Source organism: Bacillus rossius, chromosome 1 (genome assembly GCF_032445375.1).
Source record: "Bacillus rossius redtenbacheri isolate Brsri chromosome 1, Brsri_v3, whole genome shotgun sequence".
In the NCBI taxonomy this organism is placed as follows: Eukaryota; Metazoa; Arthropoda; class Insecta; order Phasmatodea; family Bacillidae; genus Bacillus; species Bacillus rossius.
This window is the reverse complement of record NC_086330.1, coordinates 21,354,773-21,375,516: the sequence shown is the minus strand read 5'-3', so window position 1 is coordinate 21,375,516 and position 20,744 is coordinate 21,354,773.

Sequence of the window (20,744 nt, the reverse complement as noted above, 5' to 3'; positions counted from 1 at the left end):
ATAAGAACACATGAATTTGCTCTTTTACGAGGTTAGATGTTACACGTTTCTGGTGAGTACTGAAATGCTTACTTTTTTTTCATAAAAAATTTCACAACAGAGACTTTGTAAACAATTTTATATTTTTTACACACCTGCGAAAACTCTGGAAATGGCTAAGAATTTCTTAACACTACTAAATAGGTAACGTTAACATTTAAAATTACAAATACTTATTTGTCAGAATTGTTCCACATATAGCAAATAACATGTCCCTTACACACGAAGTCCAAAATTCACTACATTACACAACATGCAATGCTTATGTAATGAAAAATCTAAAGAAAAAGTACTAAATAAATATCAATGACACAAGGAAAACTAAAAATCCAACATGGCTTGAACAGCCAAGGCTTAAGGAAACGTTCTTGGCTAATTTGGTTGTGAACTTCATTTTTAGTACACATCCAGGCTTCTTGCATTCCATAAATGTGTCAGTAAACATTACGCAGTTTTAATTTCAGGTCCTTTTGAGGTATGTGTTAGTCTTGAAGTACACTGGACTGGTAAGATCTTAAGAATACTGGTAAAGTTCTAGCGTCGTGAAGTATAATTTTACTATGTGTTGTCTCCATATCAATTTTAATTGGTTTCTTTATATTTTATACTAATTATTAAATTTTTAAAAAGGAGAGATTTAGCATATTAAACAATTTTTCTCATGCTCAGGCATCTTCAGAGTTGATTATTTTAAGAAATATATTTTAACTTGAAATTGGGCACTTCAATAGAACGAATTTCGATTTTTAACTTTTCGTTCTTTGTATACCTGTTAGGGCACAAACTTTACTATCATCCTTGGTAAGTATAATCATAGGGTTGTCTTTGACAGAACTTAGAGATAAAATACTGAGTGTTTACTTCATAAATGATAAATGCATACGAATGTATTAAGCTCAATGTTTTTTTTTTTTAGTGTTTGTGCGCTAAGTTTTGCTCGTCGAAACGTGTGACAAAATACGGCATATTCGCACGTCAGGTACTAAACTTTGAGCAGTTTGCCAAATCTCAATATATTAATACGCGCTTCCACATCTCGAGAACTCTTTCTGAATAAGAAGGCGCATGAAATTTTATGCACACGGACTGATTTATAGTCGCACATCCTCTGGAAGAAAGTATATATTACTTTTTCTTTTTTCCTTCGCCTTCCTTCTATCCTCGCCAGGCTCTTTTCTTCTCGTATACACAGGGAAAATTATGGCTGCAACGGGGGAAACGGCATCGTGAGGGAAGAGTGTGCAACGGGGGAGGGGGGGGGGAAAGGGGTGTTGCGCGGAGTTTCGAGAGGAAAAAGCGAGAGACTTAAACGCACGTGAGGGAAATTATCGTCCCTGCACGGCTTCTTTGGAGGTTGGCATAAACGTGCACGCGCGCACTTCTCTTTCTCTCTCTCTCTATCTCTCTCTCTCGATCTCTCCCACACGCCACGAGGAAACGGATTCAATAGACACGTAGTTCAGACCCCATTTCCGCGAAGCCGCCGGGAACAAACGCTAGCTATATATATATACGAGACGACGTGGTGCGGAAGGGCAGAGGGAGGTTGCTTGTTATTTCCCGCCGCAACGGAAGCTGCTTCGCCATGCGAGGAGCATGGTGGAGTGTGTGTGCCTGCGGCCCCTGGAATAGTCTTGCCAACGACGCTGATGCGAGATCGAAGAAGAAGCTAACACAACACCGCCGAAGAAGGCGTTGAGTTTTGAGCGGCTTTGGGTTTCCAGATATTCCACAAACCAAGCATAAAATATGAAGGGAGCTATAATTAGGCCACTTATATTTTATCTTCTATTTTTGTTATTTGTTACTATGTGAGAAGCATTCACTCCTAACATTACCTAAAAAAAAACCGTAATTATAACGATGAACGATCATTATGGATGATATTTTATTTAATATTCAAGCCCTGCGTAGATTTATCAACTATCTAACTTGCTTTATAAGTGATTTGCCTATGGTTTTGAAGATATGCGTAGTAACCAAAAGAAAGAAAGACTTTAAATTATGAAATTTACCATTGAGCGAACATTTGTTATTTAACTAATTTATTAAAGTCATTCCTATATGCTTGAGAAAATGCCTCAAAACATTTTAAAACACATTGCATTTATTTACAAAAAAAAATGGTTAAGTGCATTAATTTAATAACATTTTTATTTTTATTTTTAAGTGATTTTTTTAGACTCACAGTGATTGGTATTGATGATTGCTATAGTAAATTTAATAAGTAATTGGCGCCGTCGCTCTTCCCCTTCGCCGAGATCACACTCGACGCCTCGCTCGGAACTTCGCTCGAAACTCCGCCGCGCCCGCGACACTATCGCCCGGAACTGAACTCTTCGCCCTGGAACCTTCGTCCAGGGACTTCGCCACTCTATCGCCCGGAAACTCCGCCGCGGGAAAACTCCCGACTTCACTCTGAACTCCACTCACTCCTTGCCCTGACGTCCTCGGGCATATATATAGGCCCCGGCGCAATTCCAGAACTCATGAGAGCGGCCGTTCGAGCCGTCCCGACGGCAGAAATCTCTCGAAAACACGTGTCGGCTGCTCGCGTAACTTCGCAGCTGTCAGGTTTCAGTTGTGTCAAAGGCAGGGCGCCGCGCATGGAGTGGTGGTCTAGAGGGAGGGGAAGCGGCGCTCCTTGTAATCTACCGCGCGTCTCATGTTGCGGCGGCTGCCAGCTCTGCACCTGCACGTGTTGTGACCTTGTTCACGTTCGTAACATTATTATAGCATCACTTTTTTAAGTCAGGGTAAATTTTAAGGGTCATCGCTTTACCTTAAAAATAAAGTTAAATTTCATATGTTGTGTTTTTGTGCAAAACATACGTTTCTCTATTTACCCTGATAATATCGTTTCAAACATTTTAACGGTTTCTGAAATATTACTGTTTATTGGTTACACTAGGTATATCTCACGTAGTGACTCTATCACCATCATTGTGCTTAGCAAAGCCGAGACTGCTTGACACGAGGGATTGGCCTGATTGTTGTCACCGTCCTGCTGTTTACTTGACACTAGCTGCAACTTCATTTGTGGTTCTCCAGATCCTTAGGAATACAGCGTAGCCGAGGCTGGGTTCAAAAAGACAGGTATGTTTAATGTCAATACGTTTCGGCCATGGCCAAAAATGTTTACAACCCTAATTGGTTTTCCACCCTTATTGGAGACAAAACTGTTTTCCACCCTAGTTGTTTTTTCGCCCTAATTAGGTACAATTAGGGTGGAAAACAGTATTTACACCGGCTGTAACGCACTGGCATTAAACAACCCTGTCTCTTTGAAAACGGTCTCGGCTACGCTATGTTAATAAGGATCTCTGGGGAACCACAGCATCAAGTCAAAGTTAGTTTGCAGTAAACAGTATTTGTGCTATGAGTTTTTAACTAATATATTTGATGGTGAATGTGAAGTTATTATTAATGGCCACTTTAAAAATTAACTTATTTTTTAAATGTTAATCTTCAAGCAGTTGGACAACTATAATACTGGTTAAGTCAAAACTACATACAGTTCTACACGTAACTCTATAAGAAGAAATTTTTATTGAGTACACGTGCCTATGAAATCAACTAAATAGTATAAATAATCATTGAGACTGCAAGTAAGAATATTTTCTTTGAAGACTTCCTGACTTTCTACTAATAATTCGTTTTATCATATCCTAAGGAATGAAGGAGAGCATTACAATTAGACATATATAATAGTTCAAGGACCATTTCGAAGGACGCCCCGAAGAGACTGAAGAAAACTTAATTATTTGTATTACGTCATATTTTCTGTATTTGTCTTTTATTTAGACGAAGTGAAATTTGTGTATGTAGCATTTGATGGTAGTTTGTAAAAATTTCTATAGCCACACAAATTATTTTAATTTAATTTAGTCTATTAATTTAAAAAAAATTTAATAATTAATTTTATTTGCATGAAACTAATTACAATTAAGATTTAAATGCTTTTGTCAGGACGTTAATTATTCCAGAGGTACTTAACGAGATTGACTTTTTGGCCATACGACTGCTTGTTTTATAATACTTAACACAAATATGGCCTTGAAACTATTTCGCCCAACTGTTATTACAATACAAGGTAGGCTGTAATTTAATGAATTGCCACTGTCAAGAGTATGTAAAATTAGTCATTAATTATCGATCCCCAGAAAATTTAGAGCTCCTATTTAGATTCGCCAAATTATCTACTAATAAATGAAAGGAAAAATTGTCTTAGCTCGCGGTAGGACTTATTTAAACATAGGTTTCATAAAATTTTACTACGTATTTTGTTTTTAGTTATTTATAAACGTATTATGTGTAACTTCCAAAATTGTTTTAGCTAATCTTCATGCAGCTATAATTAAGTACGAAAACATGTTTCAAAAATGATTTCCCATGAATAAATAAGCAGAAAGTTTTTGAATGTCAGAATTTACCGGCAAATTTATTGAAATATTACTTTCTGTGTGATTTTATGCTTGCATTTTTTATAGCATTGAAAGAAAGTCTAGCAGATTCTTTACAGTACCATTGCTTTACGACTTGAAAGTTATAAAAGGAATACCTGCACACATGTAGGCCTAAGTCAACCTTCGCTTTAAAACACGTTGTTACGAGAGCCGAAAATTGATCAGTGTGTTTTTGAGATTGTTGACAAAGCGAGTCCGAATTGAAATGAAGTTGCTAGAAATATGTTAGCTAATTAACCATCGTCTTTTGTTGAATAAAGCAGTTAAGATGAAAGTATTGAGAGGGATGTTTTTATTGAAATGGAAACATTTTGTTCAAATTCTAGCTCATAATTTAAAAACAATAAGAACACCAACTTTAGCTTTATATTGCTATAAAGAAAGCATGTGCTTTTATATTACGAGAAAAATTAAAGACTCTAAGACACTCACTAGTTTAAATATCCAGTCGTAAATCACTACATATGTTTAACATCACAGGAATTGCTTTTTTACAGTTTATCGTGTCTCCACTGATTTTTTTTACTTCAATCAGAAACGAACTGTGTCCATATGGAATATGTTTCATGTGTTATGTGAACCCGGGTTTTTGAACCCGGGTACACTACAGATCAATTTTTGAATAGGCAGTGGTAATTCTTGACACAATAAAAATTTGTTGTGTTTAACACCTCATTTTAACATTATTTTTGGGTTTGAAATGAGACAAAGAAACCACGTCTTGCTGCGGCCACGAGGTCGGACATGGAAATAGTTTGTATTTTTTAGTTCGCACTTTTGAAATTGACTCGGCGTCGGTGTGGTTGTACAGTCTGTACCGTTTAACTTGTCTAAAATTGACAGTTCTACGTATCGCATTGCTTCTGTTGCTATATCAAAATAGTTACCACTTATAAATAGAGACCGGAAAAAATTCGCGGTTTCATTTCGCGATAGGCTAGAAACCAAATGTGTTTTACTTTTTGCTCCATCAGTGATTGGATTACAGGTTGTCTGAAGAACTCTCAGCCAATGAATAATCCTCAACGAAATAAATATCGAATCAAAAGCATTTTAGTTAATAGGTGTCACGAGTCAGTAGCCAATGAGCAGGTGTAATTTGCCCGAATGCATAGAGGATCTTGGAGTCTATCCTGTAGGTCACTGAATTCGCGAATTTTTCCGGTCCCTACTTATAAACTCTCGAGAACTTTCAAATGTGAGACAAGTTATGTGACACATGCGTTGTTTTCGTCTGCCGGACACATCACACATTGCCGCACGCACGCACAATCTGCTCAACAGTCCATCGCTAACGCGGAAGGGCGAAAGCTGCCGCACCGCTAAAAAAAAAAAAAAAAAAATCAAAAATAAAAAGTCGAGTAAAACTATCGTAAAAACATTTCCGCCTACAAGCGCGCGCTAGCTCGAGGGGCGAAGCGCGGGGAGTGGGAGGGGGGTCGTCGCGAGGGGAAAATGACGTCGATTCCCGTCGCAAGAAGCGAGGACGTCTCCGTTAGGCGAGAGATTTGTTACGCGCGCGCGCGCGAGCTCTGAGTAATGGCGCCACACATCATCTGGCGCCAGCCGGGTGCCCCCTCGCAACTCCTCTTACCCTTTCTTTCTCTCTCGCGTTTTGCCAAAACAGCACCCTCTCCCTTTTCTCTTTCCTCCAACTCTCCCCCCCCCTTCCCCCGAGAGTTGCAATACCTAGCCTATATGCTAGCTCCTCTAACTGCCGGAACAGATGGCTCGAACAAACGTTGATACGGACCAATTAGACGCACGCGAATCCTGTAGGGAGAAGAGGGTGGGGGTTTGGAGGGGGTAGGGGGCTCACCAACGGCGTGCGTGTGTGTGTGTGTTCCTGTGCGCCGGAGCCGTGATGAAAGATACCGTTCCACCGACGGAGTAAGTGAAGAGAGACGGAGACGTCATTCCATGTTGGCGGAAGTTCCTTATTGGATGGTCCCTTCTTGGGGGGTGGTGGGTGGTCTGTCGATCCCTGTATGTGAACCAACCTCAGTCAACAATACCTGGGAACAAAACCATTGGATAATATGTATATAAAAGAAAGCATTTTTATATTTTTATATGCTGCATGCCGATGCCAATCACTTTCATGCTAACGTTAAGTTGTCTGTTCATTCCTTTGGTAAAGATCAATTATATTTCCAGGTTTTCGAAACAGATATTTCACGGAAAAAACGGCAACATTAGTTTTTTTTTTACCTCGTTCTTTTGTTAAAAGTTAAAAATTATAAAAGTGTTAAAAATTATTAACATCGGCCACACAATCATAATTAATTGCGTGATTGTTATTTGAAATATTTTTACGTATGTATGTCCTTAAAAAAATGATAAATTTGTTGTAAATCTAATTAGTGTTATCTAATGAAATATTTGTAATTGCTAAATAAAGTTCATTTTTGTTGTAGGTAAACAATTATATCAACTCGAAGACAAAGCCTACCGTTACATCGTACGGGTGGATGCATTACTGTGAGGTTACAATTAGCAGCGGGATTAACTTCAGTAAAGATTTTCGTAGTCCATATCTAATGTCAGCAGCCCTCTGGTGCCAGCCGTTAGGAACCTGGGGAGTTGCTCCAGATGTTTCTCGTACAAGCTGTAAGGCCATTGAACAGAAACACGGAATTCAAATAAATCAACATTTCATTTACTTCCCACCTCGGAAAGATTCACTCTCAAACTTACATCTATTGAGGGCATTACCCTCAAAATACCTTTACACAAGAACGGGCTCTAAACTAATCGCCCTCAAACTCCTACATGGATTGTAATATATAATTTTTATTAATTAAATTTCTTACTTACTGAATGGACAACTGGATTCAGTAATTTTGGTAAGCATACTGGCATAAACAACAGTCATAATAACCCCAATTTGTACGATTCTAGCTGACTAATAAGTTGTAAAATCACAAACGAATATGTGAAGATGTGAACTAAATATAATATTACAACTCGATATAAGGTTAGACTTATTGAATTATGAATGGAAAAAAATTCATGACTAACAATTTGTAAATCTTTGCAAATTTTGTATTTGCTATAATTTTTAAAATTGTAGTTTTTAAAGTATAATATTTAGTTAAATAGTATTTCTTGGATGCGTTATGATGTGAAAAATATTATTAAGTTTTATAATTTCAAAAAAGAGAGGTTATAATCCTAAAAATATTTTATATTTTATAAATGGTAAGCAGGTTTTCAAAGAAATAACACGAAACAACGATACTATTAATGGTCACAGCCGTGATTTGATTCAACTTACCTATCATCTGGCGATGAAGATAATTACGATGAAAATGATTGAGAACACGGCAATCCGCATTTTGGGGCGTTGCACAAACACACACCTGCAGAAAAATTTTCGCTAAAGACCAGCATTAAAATTTCATAATCGTTCGCAAGGTTTTCCGTGGAAATATGATCCCGACTTATTAACTGCATCGTGTTCCACAAATTCATCCACGAACAACACGAATAACAGACCATAACGTAATCTCGAACTAGCAGTGACGGTGGTGGCCGGCAAAATTGCGCTGGGCTCACGGGAGAGCGGAAGTATTTTTACAAGTGTGAAATATTGGTCCGGTAAGGCTAGCCCAATTAATTAACAAGCGTGTTATTTATTTCCTCAATTTTACATTATCATTTAAGTTTACTATTTAACTGTCTGTCCACAAAGAAATCACACTGTCAATAAGACTAAAACACCGGCTCGCACTACTCAACTCGTACACTCCACGACACTGTCCCCGATGCACCAACCTTCGTTGATGAAGCCCGCTCGTCACCTGCTATCGCTCCTCTTCTCTCACGGGCCATCCAACCCATTTACACATCTCTCAGCCCCGCCCTGCAAAGGTCTCCTATCCCTTCCAAGTGTCACGTCATCAGAATCCCTGACATAGAACTCGAAGTTCCAAGAACGATGGCGTCCTAGTTACGCCACGTCACGCATACGGGGCTCTGGAAACATGCCGAACCCTCTAGAAATAGAGAGGCAACGCGCTACTCGGATTATCGTAGCGGGATGGGTGCTACCTACATCGTGCCTTTCCTACAGACCTGCACGCCGGCGCCGTCTAGCTGGCTAGCATACTCAAATGCAGTTAGAATTTACTTCTGGATTGCGTGCGCGGCTTTCTAGAAGTTTTAGGGCTGGAAGGTGCGACTGATACTTTTTATAGCTTCGTAAGCTATAGCAATCAACTTTTTTTACCTCTATTAAAGTAGAGTTTCCGAATTTGTAAGTTCTGGTGTTTAAAGAACATTTAAAATTGACTTTGCGATTTGGAAAAGATAATTGATTGCGCTATGTTTGCATTCTGCAACATATTTGAGACGGACAAAAGTGTAAAGGCGTTCGGTCGTGTTTCTTTTGTGAATTATCTGCGTGTTAAGAGTAGGCTACCATTATTTTTGCTGCACATTGACAGTAAATACTTTTGGGCTTGACTTAACAAGAAATAGCTCTCCTGGTTCAAGGAGAAATTTAACCAGTAAGCAATTATTATTTCCAGACGTCATGATGAACTCTTTCGTAGCCAACGAGGTGTTCGAATAAATAGGTTTTGGCTCCAAGTAGAAAATTTAAATTTTTGTCGATTTTTTTTTTTTTTTTTTTTTTGTAATTTAGTGAGGTTGTGCTTTTTTTGTTAATTATGTAGGTAAGATTTATACACGCAAAAAAAACATTTGGACGTGTAGAACTCATTTCAGACATTTTTATGGTTCTTTATATCTTTACATTTTTCATTAGTAATTATTGTATTTATATTTTGTGTTGTAATTATTGGTAATTTAGTTAAATATTTTGGCAGCTTGCTTCAAGCGCTGTATAACTATAAAATGTAATGTTTAAATCAGCCTAGCTAATAAGGATTTTTTGAGAAATTTTATGATTCTTAACATGCTGCAGAACATTGTTTTTTCTAGCCTTAGATTGCATTTATACCTAAGTTAAAGACATGCTGTTGTTGGTTTTGTAGTAACTTTGCAATACAGTATTAAATGTTGGTATATAATTCTTTAAGTCTTCCTTATCAGATGCCTTACATTGTTCAAGTTTATTTGATTCTGCTCATATTTTGGTTTTGGCAACTACGACTCCAAATCCTGGCTCGGGACGATATTAAAGATTAAGGGTGAATATTTTATTGTTTTGAAATTGACGCTGACGGTATTTCTCTAACAAATAAACACTTGCTCAATTTGTTTCGAAGCCTATTTTGCTGAATACGTATTCTTAATTGTTTCGTCAGCTGTTTCTGTCTTGTAAAATGACACAAATAATTAAATAATAAATAATCTATATTCTTTTTCCATCTCTCCTTACATTACTGTACCAACTAGTTGAACCCCCCCCCCCCCCCGTCACTCCTGTTACAAAATAAACGGATCCACAACACATTCACAGTAGACAAATCGGTTTTGGAGTTGAACACACTTTATACCAAACGTGTAACCGTGCACTTTCGCGTTTGTAAAAGTTTTACCGAAAAACTTGTTCACCTGAAGTTTGTTCAACGTTCAGTGTAACCGCGTCCTAAATTATTAGAACACGCGCGCGTTAGAGGCAGTTTCTGCCGGCAAATGATTTCTCCTGGACTGTACCTCGCCCTGCGCCCAATACACAGCAGCAGGCGCTGCAGCATGACTGCCTACATCAGTCTAGTCCACGGATAAGTGCAGTGATAAGGTTTTTTTTAATCCGGTGTGGTTCAGCATAATCTGTAATGCGGCGACAACTGTGACGGTAGCGTTCAAGATGTGTAACATGGGAAACCTAAGATGTACATCAAGCTCTGTCCCTGCCCGAATATTCGCCTTCGGCCAACCTCGGGATTTGTTTTATTTTTGCGCAGGAAAAATGAATTCAAATATTAAAAGTGGTCGGTTAGGTAACGGTTAGTTAGTTTAGTATAGCTACATTAAAATAAACAGAGAAATATAAATACATATAAATAAACCCGTGGTTGGCCTAAGGTGAATATTCGGGCGTGTTCGGGCAGGGACAGAACTTGATGTACATCTTAGGCTTCCCGTGCAACATCCTATCTCTCTTTTTTTACGGAACTTGGTAGGAATGATTTCGTTAATGGAATGGAAGTTGCACGGGACGACAACAGTGCTGCCATCTGTGGCGAATAGGGTGAACCAAATTTGACAAAGCTAAAGGGTAATTTTTATAACATTAACTGATTAATGAATTAAAAAAATATATATATGGGTTGTATTTTAATAAAATATCTTGTCGATAATCCGGTAAAAAGCAGGTGTTCAGTAGTTTTTCAAATTTTTCGCTTTTATCGGAACAGTTTCATTATATAGTTTGAAATTTCACTGTGCGAAACGAATGATTCGATAGCCGACGTAGCTATTCCGGCAGTGAATTCAAGTTTGATTTGCGTCCAAAAATGTATTTGGAAACACTATTTGCGTCTATTTATCACGATCATCATTATTTTAAATGGTTATAGATTAAATTTCGTGTCCAAGTCTCTTATTATAAATGCATTTGTAACGTGAGGACACAGGAAATTTACTCGTTACCGAGTTTAGATGTTTCACATCACTGGCGAGTACTGAAAGACTCGAACACACTTCTTTTTCAGGTTAGATTTCGGTTCATGATTTAGGCCGTATGGGCTTGTGGTTCTCCTAATATTGTTATTACCGGTTTTCGTTTCAGTACATTGTTTCCTGTTTTCTAGCGGATTACGTTTCACATTTTCTCATTTGGAATCACCGCTAAAACTATATTGACGTTCCATATTCATCAAAATGGCTAGTCCGGCATAACCGAGTTCTCGGAAGTGCCGGATCAAAGAGTTTTTCACTTTATCACGCTAGACGACAGAAGGTACAAAAACCGACACAGCGACTGGAGCGACGGTAGGACATAGATAGAAGCAGAGTGACCACAGGAATCCGAAGACGAGCATGCGTCATCACATTACGACCACAGTTTGAAATCTTAACCAATATCCTTTAAGGGAAAAAAAGTCAGTCACGATTTTCATAATAGGTCCACGTAATTAATTAAGAAAAAGATAGCTAATTGCATTCTGAAACACGCGATATTTTATATGAAGCAGACAATTCAACTAGTCAGTAATTTTTGATAATTTTTGTTTCAAAATTGTAAGCCTGGGTTTTGCAGCGGCATTCTTTAAGCCTACGTACCTATAACGCATTATTAACGAGTGTGTTTATGAATTTATTTGATAATTTGTTAGGAAATGGGTTAATGTGTCTGCATGTGTGTGTGTGTGTGTTGGACAGGCACAAGAGATCGTCGCATAGTGTGGTGACTACCGCTGCAGCTGAACATAGAAGATCATATAAGTGGTGGGCGTTGAATTTGTCCAATATATATTCTCTGTAATGTATTCGCTCGTCAAGGATCTTTTGTGTCGTTGCATCTCAGCCGATACTCACCGCTACCAAAATAATTCTATCACGCAGTAAAGTTCACAACATTTTTAGGAGCATAACAAGAAACCTAAAAAAGTTTGTTAATATATCATCTCTTGCTATTTTAAAAAATACATAGTTACACTGCAAGATATTAAAGTAAATTAACGTACTTTACAACGAATAATTCTCCTAAAATAAACCAAGAGTAATCCATATTTACAGATAAATGGATCTTGTAGAACCTTCGCCGCATTTCAACTTCCGGATTCTGTTTTTAGGTAGAAATATGGTAAACGCACTCGTCGAATAAATGAGTGTGTTTCTGCATAAATACCAAACCATATTCGAAGGTTTTTTTTAATGTACTGATTTTGTTCTTGTGGACTCATTTCCGAAGTAAGTGAACTTCGTACGGGTAGATTTACGAAGTTAATGAGAGGTTTGTGAAGATCCTGGGATAATTTGTAACCAGCTTTCTTTATAAAATTACGGTGGAAATTGTTAACAGTTAAGTTACTGTAAAAAAAGATTTAACTTCATCTGTTGTGCGAAACGTGAAACTCCAGATCAGAGACTTCCTGTGCCTAACCCGAGCTGCAGTGTGCAAAAACCACTGCCGGGCTGGCATGGTCGCGATAATGCTATTCTGTTTCTTTTTTTACCCACCGAGCGAGAGGGTGTGTGTCTGCCAACCCAACAACGAGCAGATGAAGTGAGACAGAAGAAGGATCGCGTGGGGGAATCGAGTTAGAGAGAGCTCAGAGACAGTTGTGAAAACAAAAGAGAGAGAGAGAAACTGAGAAGCAAGGAGGAAGCACGTCCATTAACCCCCGTCCCAAAGAGAAAAGAGAATGGGCATGAACAAGGAATACCTACCTCTTCCAGCCCTCTTCCTACCCCTCACCCAGAAATTAATCCCTTAAGGTCTTGCTCCTCACGCTTGTATTTTCTCAAGAATGGCCCATCATAACCTCTTCGGCTGCTCGTAACCCAACGTTCCATCCGCCCCTGGTGGCAAGAGCTGAGATCTGCGCAGTTCGCACGCACATTTCTTACGTTTCAATTACATTCTCCTCCCTACCCCCCGCCAACCCTTCTCTTACCATAATCCCTTCTTCTACCATTTCCCAAACCCTACCCCCAGTCCACGTCCCAGCCAATAAGATAACGTCTCCGTCGCCCTCGTTGATGCTGAGATAGTGCCAGACTCATTTCTCTAATCGAAAGTCGATATTAACATAATCGATTGCAGTAAATGTTCCGCTCTCTTCTTCTTTATTTCTCTCTCTCTCTCTCTCTGTCAGCTCTTGCGAATGTATTCCCACGAACCTGTGGATTTAACTCCCTCCCCTTACCCTTCCCTTTTATTACTTCCGATTTTCCGAGATCTCTTCTATATATAAGCCGTTTCTGCATAAACCAACGATTTCTCAGTCTTAGACTGGGTCTCTGTTTTTTCTAAAACTGTGCAGCTCTACTGGCGTGCATGGAGGATATTTCTAGAACGTAATAAAACACTGCCTACATGAGATCATATCACAATAGCTACTGGAAAAAATGGTTTATAGTGACCCAATACGGAGAATTTGTTACCATTCAAAATCCTAAATCTCTTTTTTGAATGGAATTTACGACAAAATTATCAAACCATTGTTTTATAACTACATGGTAAACAATAAATTACCAAAAGAGCTGCAATTTTTCTAAAAAAAATTTAAACAAAGAAATAATTTTATTGTATTTAATAACTTAAATCAACAAGGTTGATTTTTATGGTTCTTAATATGTTTTAATATTAAACGAAATTTCGATAAGAATCATCTATGCAATCAATTTTAACAGACTTATCTCAAATTTTGGTTAACCCAAAATTTAACATTCGTAAGGTAGCAAATATTAAGCTTTATTTTCTGTTATATATAATAACATCTCATTTGTCTTTACATTAAAACGTTGAAAAAATATACATATATTCCTTATTCTACACACACTAATAAGTTTCTCTCTTTAATGTAACGATTCCCGTGTGGTTTTAAAATATTCATACTGCCGAAAAAACAGTTCTAACTTGCAACAACATAAATTGAGAACGCAGTTGGTTTTGATAAACATTTTGTTATAATAAAATAATATTTGATGAGCAAAGGAATTAAAGTATGAAGACATAACGCAATTGTTATTTTTTGTTTGCAAGTAGGTACATAAAAAAACAATTGAATAAATTACTCTTCAAAATGAAAATAACCAAGGTTTTGTTTTTTGTAAATGTTTTCAAAAACCATTAAACGCGTAAATAAAGTGAGCTAGTCTTTCAATACTCACCGGTAATGTGTATCATCTTAACCTCGGTAACGAGCGATTCTGAAAATCTTATACATAACAAAAAATGTTCGTGTGTTCGTCTTCTACGTGCTCGCGCACAGTTCATCATCCGATTGGGTTGAAACTTTGAGCACTTGATCTTCTAATCAAGGGGAAGGTCACTCACTGTCCACGTTTATTCTTGGTGAAAATTTCTCCATTCCATCGTCGCACTACAGACCAACCACGAGAGAATGCGGGCTATAAATAATGTATTTCACTCGGCACGAGACAAAGAGTGCGCGTCGGATGCAATAAGCGAGCCATCGATATCGATATTGGACTATGCGAGCGCATTATATATGCAGTAAACCAAATATGAATGTGCTGCGGATAAACGCTATAAGATTGAGAACGTCTTTGAAAGAAACTTTACACATCACCAACATCGTATTTCTGTTAATTAAATAAGTAACCAGTAATACCCTAACAAATAATGGGTTTCAACTATAAAATACATGGTTTTATACGGGAAAAGTAGTTTATGGGCAACATATTAAACTGGAAAAAAAAGAAATAAAAATAAAAATCTAAAATAACATCTTATTATTGATGGGAACAGAACATTTGACCGTATTGGAAAGAAAATCGTTGTAATGGTAATTAACGTACTGTCTAGGTGAGATTCTGATTAAACCAATCCTTGAAGCAGATATTAATTATTATTGATAACATTTCGTTATCACATTGATAACTCATCGTTCCTCCGATCTCAATGAAATTTTGCGTGCTTTACCTTGGTAAACCATGGATGAATTAGTTTGTAGAGTGGTTGTCAGTTCTGCACTTGAAGTCAACTGGTTAGCAATTTGGTAGAAAAAAAATAGTAGCTGTATAAAGGCTTATATGCTATAAATTTGTTTAACAGCTTGAAAATAACTCGCTATGAATAATGGTAAATATACTATCATGTAGTGAGTATTGTTAAGAAACATTATACCAACACATCAGCAAGTAATTAGGGTTAAACTTCATAATAACCAAAAATTAAGAAGGAAAAAAGGAGTTAGAGGTCGTTCCCATTTTGACGTCAGATATTAAAATGGCAGAGATTGTATACATCAACTCCCTTACTTCTTACCTCCATATTTAAAGCACGAGGAAGGTCACTGTTAAGGTGAGATTTCGATAATACCAACCCATAAAGCACAAATTAAACTGGCGCGCGAGTAGTATCGGATAATAAATACCTGTAAGTACTTTAAGTGAGTTCCTATTTTCTATGGTCTGACTAATAATGGTGGCGTGATATTAGAGTTAGAGATAAAGATATAGAGAGAAAAAAGGGAATTAGAGAGGCAGAGAGTGACGAAGTGAGATAGAGAGAGTGATAGGGAAATACAGAGTGATGGAGAAATATATAGATATAGAGATATACAGAGAAGTATAGGGCTATAGATATATATCGATTGATATATAATACATATTTATTAAGAGAATATACATTTATATAGAGGAGATAGATGTATAAGAATATAAAAATAAAGGGTTCTATATATAGAGAATTATACAGCTATATTTATGTAGAGATAGACAGATATATAGAAATATATGAAGATACATATAAAAGTATAGACATATACGGATATATAGTAAGATATGGAGATAAATAGATAGAGATAAGAAATTTGAAAGATATGGAGTGTTATGGAGTGATGAATATAAGAAAATAAAGAATTATTATGAGATATATAGAGTTACAGTGGGATAAAAAGAGATAGATATAGATAGATACTTTGTATGTGTTAACAAATTAAAAAGAAGTACAAATATATGACGAAGTGGCATTGCAACTCATGCCAGGTATTAGCTAGTAAACTTACAGTATGAAGCTCGGATAGTAAATTTAACTTAGAAATATTGAACATAATGCCGAGCCTGATAAATATACGAAAAGTATTCATTTTAGGAGAAAACTGTAAAAATTTTACCCTTTTCAAAACCTTAATATAATTCTCTTAAAAAATACAGTAATAACATCACCCAACCTAACCCAACCCATCCCAACCTAGGTTCGTTTAGGCTAATTTTTAATTATTTCCTACAATTTTTCTTGAAGTCGTTGCATTTGATGCGCTTCGGATGGTGTCCGAACATTTACGATGCAGTTCGTGCGCACGGTGCAGGCAAATGTGTAATCAGTGTTAGCTTTATTCTGGTATTCAGTTCCGTGCGGTAATATACTAAAATATACCCCTACGGTCGGGGGAAAAAGATCGTTGAAAATGGAGAAATTATATCGAAAGTACAGAAGTTTTAAGGCAAAAAATTAGGAAGTAAATAAGAAATAAGTAATAAATACGAGCCAAATAATGCCAGAGTCAAAGAGAAAAAAGAAATTGACTCGCGTAAAAAAATAGAATAAAGGAAGGATAGGTTTTAATGCAGGTTACCATGTAAATCTTTATAACATACACAAAACAGCGTCGTTGATAACAATATACTAGCTAAAACACTTCAACACGCAATGATTATAGATAATAAATTAATCGCGACACATGAAAACAATAAACGCGCACTTTCAGAATATCCTCAGGTAAAAACTACATGTAGGCTATACAGATGAATCACGGGGGTCCGTCAATTTTTTTGTTGAGATTTTTGAGTCTTCTACGCAGACGTAACACCGTTGTTACGCATTTCCGTTCATTCGACTACCGTATCATTCGTGAAATTACTCTTACCAAATGTCGGATACCGAGAGCCATTATGTTTGCACGTAAAAAATGTTTTATACACTTTGGGCAAGTTGTGGGTATTTTTGACGTGACAACCTCCAATAAATCGATGAATACCGGCTGTACGCACGAAAAAAGATGACTCATTGTCCCGTTTCGCATATTGTCCCGTTACGCTTTGTCTCGTTATGCTCATTTACGCTTGCACCACATCTATCTCTCTTCCACTCTATTGGAGCAACCATAGATTTGACTTTTTCGAGGCACATTTAACTTGAAACACTCCCATTCGTTTCCTACTTTTCCTACCATCGTCCTATCCTTAACAGAATAACACAGATTGGAAGAAGTAAAATAGCAAACATGTTCAAAAGTTATAGTTAAAATAATCTGTTCGTTAAAGTAATAAACATATTTGAATTAATGAGAGCAAATAAAAGTAAATTTATCAATTAAATTGTAGATTTCATTTCGCTCCTTCTTTGTATCCATACAGTAAAATTGATTCAATTTTATTCATAAAAGTATGCAATCATTTTATCAATGTTTTGTCATGACGTTGTCACGTTACACTATCGCCCGTAAACCGACTTTACAGACAACCAATTTTTTTCTTGAATTATTAGATCACTTCTCTTATGAAATATGCTGTGAGTTAATTTCGTAAACCAGCTTCACAAAGAAATTATTTCTCACTTTTTATAAATAAGTGCTTTTCAATTTCCGCTACACCGGGAATTATTATTAATTGACACATTAATATACTGATTTCGAATAGGTATGTTTGCTATGATGTTCGCAACAACCAGTTTCGAGAGTAAAATCTTAACTGGTTTAAAACAAATTAATTTAATAACCTCCATCTCTGTAGAGCGTCGTCCATCCATTAGGAAGGAAAGGGAGCAATGAACCTTATATTTTACCCTGAGTGGTACTTGAAGGGTTTTCTCCCATTGATGCTCGTGAGAAGTACGCACGTGGCATAGAAGCGCTGGAGAGAGAGATAGAGAAAGAGAGAGAAAGAGAGATAGAGAAAAGAAAAAACTCCGGCCGTTTCAAGAACTTAGACACTTTTCACGACAGGGAGAAATTAACGGCCACAGTTGTTCCAGGATTTCTATTCCACGCATTTCACTTGTTTCGTTTTAGGTATTTCTTCTTTTCCACCCCTCTCCACGTTTTAGAGTTCTCGCAGCGCCTACTCTTGGCTGGGCGACGACCTGTGACGTAAAGCACACCAGAGACTTAATACCGGACAGCTCCAGGGTTTATGTGTGAAATCCTGGCTTTGTTGTCACATGAGCCCGATAGATGGTAGACAGTAAGCCCAGTATGAACCATGGAGGTAATAGTCTACTTATTACCTCCGTGGAATGAACATTGTATCCGTTTAATACTCATGTTTACTAACATTATGAAAAAAAAATACATTTACTGTTTGAAAAATGTTTAAAAAAATATTTTTAAAGATTTAAAGGGAACATTTTACCTCCAGTGGTCTAAATTCCTTTGAAAGAAGTTTATCATATTCGACACCAGAGAATACACCATATAATTAACTATTTATCTACAAAATCTACTGTAGTCACACCTCTTGCTTCTAGGATTTTTTCACTCTCTCGCCTGCGTTGTTCGTATACAGCTGTCCGGTATTAGTCTCAGTGGGTTAGGTGTTAGAGTGACGTACAGGTGGAGATGTGTTATGTTTTATGTTTATCTCGGGCGGTGCAAAACAGGAACTGTTTTCGTGCGCCTTTTAGGAGGGTGAGGGGGGGAGGCGAGTTACTCTCCCAGAGGACTCCAAACCGAGGGAGGGAAAAACGAATGGAACCTTTCCCGGTGTACGACGTCAGATAAGAGAAATGAAGCTTGTTTGCAAGTTTGACTCCCGGGTTGTCGGGTCGCGTAAGCGACGCCTCTGGTTCCCGCAGCAAAAATAAGAGGGAGGACATTTAGAAAGCCATGTTTGTTTTGGTCGACAGAGTTTCATGTCACGCGGTTATTGACATTGGTATAAAAAAAATGGATGAGGAAGGGGTAGCTGCAGACAGAATGCTCTTTTATTTGTCTTAGGCCATAACATTTGCTATTTGCTGAAGAAAATAATAAAACCGTAATTTTGTTGAATCAGGTCAATAATTTTAAGGTTTTGGTTTATAGGAAGTATTTACATACTGATTTCAGTCGTTTAAGCAAGAACAAATAAACAAACACTAACTTATTGCTATAAAATGTGTTTGAAAAGGTTTGGTTTATATTTTAATATTAACACAAATAAATATAAATGGTAACATGTGCGAAATATTTCAAGATTTAACTGTTTCTTAAATTTTAACAATATGGACAGTATTCTCATAAAACTCCTTGTCGAAAATCAGGTCCAAAGCCAGGGGTTTTATCAGAGCCATTTCTTATGTTTTAAAATTTACGATTGCTTCGTGCTGCTAAACGATATCTGCGTTTGATGGTGGTAAGTATCGTTTACTATTCAGTCATCGATTTATAGCGGTTGGCGCAGAAAGTATGTGTGTCATTCGCATGCAGACAATTTTTTTTGCTATTTGAAAAGTGACTATTTTATTTATATGTTTATTTATCACGCTCGGAATTACTTTAAAATAATTAAACTTTAAAGTTCGTATCCGAGTTTCGTATTATAAGTTTATTTGCAACATGAACATCATGAGAACGCGTGATTTCGCTCGTTAACCGAGGTTACACGTACAGACATCACTGGCAAGCACTGAAAGTGCAACTCACATTTGTTTTCTCAAGACCGCATCGTGCAAGTAGGAGGCGAGTGATCTTGCTACACAACCCTTGAGCATTACCTTCCCCCACCTTCATGTCACCAGAAGTTAAACCAAAAGATAGAGAGACGGAACTGAAGAGTTTGCGTCGTTCCGTCGTAAAACCAACAATGAATGTTGAAGTTGAAGAAAGTAAGCAAAATAATTTTTAAAGCTACGGAATACAATGTTTTTTTGTAAATAAATAAGAAATTATAATGAATAGTATATAATTGGAAACTTAAAATGTTTTTTTATTGTGTGGCTAAAATATATAAATTATCAAGAGATTTTTTTATTAAGGGATTTTTTATGGTAGTTATGACTTTTCTATCGTCTCAAATTACACGCTGACAAAGGATGACTAAATTTCTTGGTAAGTATTCAAACAAGCGCAAACAATCGTCTTTTTAATGGAATATTAAATATATTCATGCTTTCGGCAGCTTTTACTTTCGCCTTGGAGTTAATTGTATTTACTTTCAAGGATCGTTTTTTTTTCTTTCTTTGTGCTCGGAAGTAATAGTTTCTGTATGTTTTGTTTCAGCTTACCTTATTAATGATTTAAAACGAAGAAAACTTTATTTCTCAGTTTACTTGGTCATTCGCGAAATAAAAAGTTCGTTAAACTTAAATAATACTGATTTTTATGTGAAGGAGAAAATTAAAGCGGAAATATATTGAAACAATTTTAACAAATAAGTTTCACCTTAACCGAGGTGGAGTCTTTAAAACAGTTGAGGCTAAAAAACAAGGCTAACGATCAATGGACCAGCTGATAAATGAGTCCGGTATGTAGACTGAAAGAGTATTGGGTAACAACAGGAATACAAAAGTAAATGTCACCGACTTACTGTTAAGTATTCAAAGTTTTAAACAGCCGTGTGGGAGATGGCTGTTCAAACCACTGCGCAGTTGTGGCTCATAACATAAACACATATATTTAATAAAGTTAATCTACTGTAAACTTCAAAAAATTC